The following is an 8,951-nucleotide window of genomic DNA, read 5'->3' on the forward strand; positions in this document are numbered from 1 at the left end:
GAAACTGATAAACGCAGTCTCTGACCGAGAGCCGATGCTGACTAAGCCACTAAGCCACCAAGAAATATCTAGTTTAATATCTGGACCTGTCGGTGACTCTAAATCCGGTTAGTGTGAAAGCTGTTGTGAAGTGCAAAATACAGTGTGAGAAAAAAACCTTAGAAAGAGTTATACAACACCAACACACCCACATTATTCCTCATCCAGATTCATTTCTTTAGTGTGTTTTACTGCAGATCAGCAGAGAAACTACTTGTTTATCTTGTTTCCTATATACTTCTGTTTTGGAAGTAATATTTATTGAGTTGTTGGATGTGTTTTTTTGTGAGAAAACCTTGTTTCTGTAAAATATGTATTTGTATATGTTCACACAGATGGTAAAATGTGTCCTAAATCTAATATTTTGTATTATTTGTGACAGAGATGTTTATCTGTGTGGCAGTGTGAACCTAAAAAAAACACACTAAATCTTATTTTTAAAATTTTAAAATTCCAATTTAAATCATTTTATTACTATGTTATATTGAAATGTAGTGAATTATTGTAATATTAGATTCATAACAATGCAATTCTGTCTGAACAGCCAGAGAATAATTAATGCAAATTAAATTTTATGGAAAAAAAAGACTCTGCAAGTCATGTAGTTTCAACCTAAAGAAAAATTGATGAACTAGATAGATAGATAGATAGATAGATAGATAGATAGATAGATAGAAGGATAGATAGATAGATAGATAGATAGATAGATAGATAGATAGATAGATAGATAGATAGATAGATAGATAGAAGGATAGATAGATAGATAGATAGATAGATAGATAGATAGATAGAAGGATAGATAGATAGATAGATAGATAGATAGATAGATAGATAGATAGATAGATAGATAGAAGGATAGATGGATAGATAGATAGATAGATAGATAGATAGATAGATAGATAGATAGATAGATAGATAGATGGATAGATAGATAGATAGATAGCTTGTTGAATATAATTGCTACTAAAGGGATAATTGCTACTACAGGCTATTAAAGTGAAGTGTTTGCGGTTGGTGTGTTATTAGTTTAGTTAGATTGTGTTTGTCTGTAATTGTGAATTAAATATCGATCAGACCATATTTGATTAGTAAACAGTGCAGAAATCCTGGGAAAGATGTGAGTTTTACTCTTCAGGGTATGTGTATTCATATGTTCACTCAGTCAGCAGCCAATGAAATTAGTTGTGGGCGTGGCCATGCCAGATTATGCATTGTTTGCAAAAGGTTTGAACACAAAGAAATTTTAAGTATCTACAATAATTCATTAATAAAGGATAAAGAAACGCTGATTTATTTGGGTTATAAAACATGAAGCTTTTATTTTCAGATGCAAAACATAGCTGATGTGTTTTATTCCAGCGTATGTTGTTTATGTAAAACCAGCAGGGGTCCCACTTTATAAAAAGTGTCCCTAAGTACTATGTAGTTACACGGTAACACTCCATGTAACTACAGTGTAACTACTGATGAAGTACACATTGTTACAGATTAACTACAGAGGTACAGGTTGTGTAATTACACATGTGTATTAGGGTTAATTCTGACTTGTGTAAGTACACATGTGTAACAATGTGTGTACTTACACATGCACACACTGGTACTCTTCCCAAGCTGTCTGGCACATTTTTTTACTCTAAACATGGCATTGGTCAAACTTCACATGTGATTTTAAGTATAGTTAAACACTACACTAAATACGAAAAGAAGGAGCATTTAATGATTTGATTTAGAAGATGGAAACCTGTAGGTTTTTGTGCTGAATGAACGGAAATAAGTGGAGACTTTAGGTGAGCTAACAAAGTGAGGTAATGTGCTGGATATCAATGAGCACTTTCCCCCTGAGGGGATGATATGCTGACATCCTTTTCTTCCCATGATCAAATCTAAAAAAATATTTTAGTTTTCAAAACATTTAATCAGCCCTAATTACATACTAGACAATAGCTGTTGGAAAAGTTTATACTCAACTTATCACACACACACTATTACACATGTGTAAGTACACTCACTCTACTACTTGTGTAAGTACACTCACGCTGGTACACATGTGTACTTACACAAGTCAAAATTAACCTTAATACACATGTGTACTTACACAACCTGTACCTCTGTAGTTAATCTGTAACAATGTGTACTTCATCAGAAGTTACACTGTAGTTACATGGATTGTTACTGTGTAACTAGATAGTACTTAGGGACACTTATTATACAGTGGGACCCAAGCAGCCAATCAAAACCCGTCTTTTCAGTGTGGTACTTTGTTGCCATGGTAAGTTTTCAGCCGTACGTCTCTTAAACGTCGCTTTAAACAGTTCTGCCGTTAGCGTGATGGATCAGCTGATGTATCCTGAGCTGCTGAGTGGGAGAGAGCAGATCGCTGGACTCCAGCAGCTGAAACACTGTGATTCAGTATCCTGACCTTTATCACTAAAGCCTCTGCTGAAGGAGGACGGAGTTACTTTATCACAGTGCAAACCTGAACAAACTCAAATCTGAACCAACCAGCAGATTATAGGCAGTGCCCACACTGCTGCTGCTGATGCAGCCTGATGATGCAAGCTGGCACTCATTTCCTCAGAGCCCCACATACTGCATATATATACATATACATATACAGCATATATAGAGAGCCCTTCAGTTTCTGAATCAGTTTCTCTGATTTTGCTATTTATAGGTTTATATTTGAGTAAAATGAACACTGTTGTTTTATTCTATAAACTACAGACAACATTTCTCCCAAATTACAAATAAAAATATTCTCATTTAGAGCATTTATTTACAGAAAATGAGAAATGTCTGAAATAACAATAAAGATGAAGAGCTTTCAGACCTCAAATAATGCAAAGAAAACAAGTTCATATTCATAAAGCTTTAAGAGTTCAGAAATAATCAATATTTGGTGGAATAATCCTGGTTGGTTTTTAATCAGTTTTTATTTTTCATGCATCTTGGCATCATGTTCTCCTCCACCAGTCTTACACACTGCTTTTGGATAACTTTATGCTGCTTTACTCCTGGTGCAAAAATTCAAGCAGTGGGTAATGCTAATGCTGCTCCAGCAGTGCTGCAGGTTGCTGCTTCTCCTTCACGCTGTGAAGCTCCAGCTCAATTAAATCACCTCAAATCACCATCTCAGTTCATCAGGTTTAGATCAGGGGATTAATGTGGAGGAATTACACTTTTTACTGTTTTTATTGCCTAATTATATATGTGCCATATGTATCTGTTCCACATATTTACAATTAATTTTTCAGGAAATAAATTAAGTAAAGAAATAAAGAAAATTTTGAATTGAATTGAATGAGAAGGTGTGTTTAATCTTTCCTTATACTTTCTTCTTTCTTCAGTCTTCATAATTGTTATTATTTATGAAAAGTAAAGGTGTTTTTCTATGCCTATACACCGCCCTTTTTATATTATTCCCATTGTATTATTTTTTTTTCTTCTCATAAATCCACACAGAAACATAACAGTGTCATTATAGCATGCGGTGCATTATTATACCGCTATTTTATTCTTATTTCCAGCTCTATAGGAGCTCAATAAATCCATAAGGCCCAGCTGTGTGCTCTGAAACAGTGGGACTGTAGCCCATTTTCTCATGAGCAATAAGCTGAGCTGGCTGTGGACCGGGTTTCGGGCAAAATGAATATGGAAGAGACTCATTCATCAAAAACGTCTCCAACCTGTGCTGAAGGGACGTTTAGCTGAGGACTGCGAGAGAGCAGTGCGTGAGAGAGCAGTGCGCGAGAGCATTATGCGAGGATGTTTAGGAGATGTTTAGGATACTGGTGAGTGTGACGGGTGTAAGTGAAGTCTCTCGCTGCTTCATTGGACTTGACAGCTGATGTTACTGAGACAGCGCTGTCACTTATCTTAGCTCTCCTCCAGCACCTCCAGACAGACAAGGTGAAGGTTCCTCCCCCCCCCCCGCCGTTAAACGCTCCGGATCGCTCCGGGGACCACTCATGATCGCTCTCGCTCCGCGACACGACAGAACCGACTGGCCTGCTTTGTAAAGTGTTTGCGTTGCAAAGCGTCCCGGAAACCAGCAACACGCATTTGCTATTTTCGAGAGCTCACCCACAGGGATGGGCATCGGCCGGACGCGCAGAACGTCCTTGTGCGATTCGGCGGGCGAGCGACTCCTCGTGCAGCATAACTGGTGCGTGCATTTTGACATGGTTTTGCCATTACAACATTTTTTCCGCACTGGTTCCAGGTCAGAGCTGGGCAGGAATATCAAAGATGTCTGTCCTACACAGAGGTGACTGTTAATAGTATGTCATTATGACAAATGAATATATTGGGAGAGTCCTTCATGGGTAATTGTGATTCTAGGTTAACATTATTGAGCTAGGACCGTGTTGCGCAGGAGCAGAGGTACATGCCGAAAGATGAATTATCATTATAGTCAAACTCTAGTCCTTAACCGCGCTCCAAACCCACCGCGGTTAGATCAGCGCCCACACCGTGTATAATACGCCGGGGACAGATTTTTGCTTTGCGCTTCGGCGCTTCAGCACTCCAGCGCGCCGCTCGTTTAATGTTGGTTATTTGGCGGCGAGTGTAGAGCTAACATTTCCACAGCGTTCTCACAAGTACCTGCACTCGTACGCCTCTCGCAATCCTCTCTTCCCAATGACATTTCCACATTTCCAAGTGAGCAAATCACAGACCACACAAGTGCTGTTTTTGCCTCCAGTGGCCTGCAGAGCCCGGCTGATTTTGAGTGTTCGTCCTTGCGAAACCCCGTCACATTGAATCGTGCCTCGCTGCCGCTCGCTATTTATTTATATTTGACAGCGAGCGTCTGTCTGATTGCGCAGACGGTTAGCGCAGTCGCTAAAAGCTGCATTCTGGGCCGTGGAGAGTAATTGATTGGCCTTTATGGGATTATTGATGGGCCTGTTAGAACCCACTTCTGCTTTGGTGCGCAATTCATCAGTTTGATTTGCAGAATGAGCACCTAAAAAAGAGAGAAAGAGATAGAGAGAGAGAGAAAGCCCTGATGAGTGGACTAAATGGGCCTAAAGCATCTATTAATAATTATCTATCCCATAATAATAGACACACCTGGCAGGTGAGGATCTTGCACTTTTTGTGCTTATCTGGCGGCTTTTCGGTTGTGCAGAAAGGATACATCAGCTGCGTCTTTCAAACCTCTCTAAACATCGGCTGCATTTCTTGGTTGCATATGAAGGTTTATTTGAGTTTGGAACAGCCTGCTGTGCCACAGGGACTAAACAATGCCCCCAAACATTTTAAATGTGTTAAATGATTTATAATACATAAAAACGACAGGATCATATTTTATCTTCTTTACTGTAATGAACCCTATATGTGCATAAAGCTATGGAAAATGCAGAAAATGAGAAATGGCTGAAATTACAAAACAGATTCAGAGCTTTCAGACCTCAAACAATGCAAAGAAAACAAGTTCATATGATGCATCTTGGCATCATGTTCCCCTCCACCAGTCTTACACACTGCTTTTGGATAACTTTATGCTACTTTTCTCCTGGTTTGAGGTTTACAATTTGGTAAAATCAAAGAAACTCATCATTTTTAAGTGCTCACTTATTTTGTTACAGAGCTTGTATGTACAACACTCGCGTTCTCAGGTGCAGAGAGTAATCGCTCTTTATGGGATTATTGATGGGCCTGTTAGAACCCGCTTCTGCTTTAGTGCCCAATTTATCAGTCTGATTTGCAGAATGAGAACCTAAATAAAGAGAGAAAGCGCTGCAGAGTGTACCGGATAGCCCTGGAGCATCTCATTATCTCTCTTGCAATAAACACACCTGGCAGGTGAGCCTGCTTCGCTGCTTCCTGCTTATGTAAAGCCTTTTGGACTTGCGAAACTGTGACAGTCCTGGAAGTGTATTTATATACAGGAACTTAAGCAGTACAGCACATTCCAACACAGGCGACAGAATTTACGTAATTCTTGCTTCCTGTAGAACAGCATAATACTCAGTTTACTGTCTGATTAATCTGGCAGTCTGAGAGCTAGTTAGCGGGCGGCGGGTAGAATACGCTGAGAACGTAAAGAAAAGAAGCCTGTAGCTCTGTGGTCGTGAGCTTTGATACGAGTCATAAAGGAATCGCAGCAAATTGAACTTTCTCTGCAGTGTTTGTACTGAGGAAACTTTGCCTAATGAACAGCATGATGCAAGCAAGCGGGGATTCTATTTTTTACTAAAACAGCCTTTTAGTCTGATACACCCCTGATACCAAACTCACACTCTTTCCTCACCAGCAGCACACACTCATTCACACGACTCTCTGGAAGAAGAGTGAGTCACAGTGGTATAATATTGGAATGGACTGATTATTTGGCAACCAAAAATATTCGTCTGAAAACAGCCTATTTGGTGTGTCAGAATAAGTGAAAAGAACAAATAACACACACTGAGCAATGACCATTTTCCCACTGTTTGCATGTTTGTATGTGTGCATGCTATCTTTATTTTTGTGTGTGTTTAGATATATTGAACTGATAGGTAACACTTTAGGTTCTGTTATACATATGACAATGTTAATAAAAAACTATTCTGTTCTATTCTGTTTAAAAATGTATCGATTTATTGGCCTCTTAATTTTAATGTTATAAATAAGGTCCTGATATAACAAATCTTTAAACAGAACTTTATACTTTAATATTACTTATTTTCTAGGAGGCTTTGAGTGGTCCTGTCGTCTAAAGCACTGCCACTATAATCAAAACATTGCTGGGTCGAATCCTATTCATGCAGCTTGCCATCAGCTGCCGGAGCCCTAAGAGTGTACAGTTGGTCTTGCTCTCTCTCTGAGTGGGTACAGTACAGTAGATGGTGCTCTCTCTTTCCCCTCATCATTCCTAGGGTGATGTGGATCAGCACAAGGCTGCATCTGTGAGCTGATGTATCAGAACCGAGTCGCTGCGCTTTCTTCTGAGCATTAGCACTGTGATGCTACTCGGCAATGCTAAAGCATCAGCAGCAGCTCAAAAAGAGGCGGAGTCTGACTTCACATGTATCGGAGGAGGCGTGTTCTAGTCTTCTTAACCCTGGTGGTGTTGGAGCATCATTACTGATGAGTGGGTTGGGTAATTGGTTGTGTAAATTGGGCAGAAAATGGGATAAAAATTAGAAATAAAATGATTAAAATTACTTATTTTCTAAAAAACATTTTAACAATGTTTTAATTGGCTTAAAGAAGCATCAGATCTCTAACTGGTAAAATCAGATAAAACAGTCCCCCAGACTGGTGTGAGAAGTCTCGTCAGGCTGGCCTACATTGGGCGAATAGTGGCCTCGGTCCAGTGACCTCTTTCTTTCAGTGTTATAAGAAAGAGTCTGATGGAACAGGCGGCTCTTTCCCCGGCAGGGATTAATTCTACTAGTAGACTTTATTCATCTTATAATAGAAAAACTCCAAAATCCAAAATCTGTGTAACAGAAGAGCATGCTTAATCCCTGTCTGGGAAATTAAAATAAAATGTTCTTAATTGTCTCAGAGAAGCTCAAACTAACCCTTCTAGCAAAAACACAGAGACATGTGACTAAAGATCAAAGGCCTTACCTAGCCTATCGGATTATTAAGAACGGTGCTGTTTTTGTGCTTTTTGTCCAAATTATTTTCTTTTAATTTTAAGGTGAAATGAGACAGAACTGGCTGTGACAGATCCCTATAGACTCCCAAAATCAATCTTTCACTATTAACGACCCCACTTTATAATATAAAAAAGAAATATGAGGATGTTGCAACTGTACATGTCTGAACAGCTTTAATCTATAATTTCTCTATTGTTATATCTTCAGTAATCTTCAGTATCTTTTGGAATTTAACTAACTTTTTTGTGGTCAGCACTTTTTACGTATGTCTGCACTAAATGTTTATAATACTGATATAATAAATTTTATATATAAGTTTTATAATATATAATGTGTTGTAGAAATGTACAGGTGCAAACTCCTCTATTTTTTTATAAATTGGTGTTTAGGTATTTTCGTATGATCTGCAGTTCATGTATCTTGTAACTCCTCTGTTCACCAGCTCCTTCATATGTCTTCTTAAAAACTGTGCTATATATTTATATTTAATAAGTTTCATATTAAACTGTGACCAGATAAAGTCAGAATTCCCTGTAGACTGTAACAGTCCATCCACTAAACCCAGTTCATCACAGTCAGTATAATGATCTGGGTTAAGTCCAGTAGATGTTTAGTGGAGACATGCTGATCAAATCCTCACAGTCTGTGATCAGGAACTGTCCCCCGTCCTCAGCCGGGTCCAGGCGCTGATCCGTCGCAGCCAATAAACCAACAAACATGCGTCCGGCTCAGGCGTGGAGACGAGTACAATAATAACCAGCGTTATCTCTTTAGTTCAGAGCGGGATTAGAGTCGCAGACGGCGCGAGAGAGAGAGAGAGTTATTTTAGATCAGTAGAAAGTGGTCGAGCGTTTGATACGAGGACAGGGATCACGCTGTGCGGTTACGCGCCGCTCGCTGCGTCCCTGATTTCTTCAATTAATATTGCATCGGCTCCCGTCGCACGGGTTTCTGGGGCCTTGTTTTGCATTTTTTAGCGAAAGCTTTGCGAGAGTACGCCTGTTTCAGGAGATCTGAGCCGCGCTGACATTTGCGTGTTGACTCAGGCTGATTGCGGATGCGTTTGAGTTTGTTTTAGACCTCGGGCCAAGACCAGCACTCTCGCTCCTGATGCTCTCACGCCTGAAGCTCTCGCGCCTGATGCTCTTGCGCCGCTAAAGTAGAACAAACAGGTGCTTGATTTCTGTGGTAATACCGCCTTAAAATACCATGTTGATGAAGATTTTATGGTTGTGACAGTAGCAGTGTATAAAGATATATTTTAAGTAGAGGTTTAAAAACTCATGTTTGAGTTTGTTTTAGACCTCGGGCCAA

General features: G+C 39.4%; 1 protein-coding gene across 1 annotated transcript in view; it reads left to right on the forward strand.

The window, feature by feature from the left end:
• The window catches only part of brinp2 (bone morphogenetic protein/retinoic acid inducible neural-specific 2), a 129,626-nt gene that overhangs the window by 73,202 nt on the left and 47,473 nt on the right, over positions 1–8,951 (forward strand). The gene's annotated exons all lie outside the window — the stretch shown is intronic.

This window comes from Astyanax mexicanus, chromosome 8 (assembly GCF_023375975.1).
Source record: "Astyanax mexicanus isolate ESR-SI-001 chromosome 8, AstMex3_surface, whole genome shotgun sequence".
NCBI classification, from domain to species: Eukaryota; Metazoa; Chordata; class Actinopteri; order Characiformes; family Acestrorhamphidae; genus Astyanax; species Astyanax mexicanus.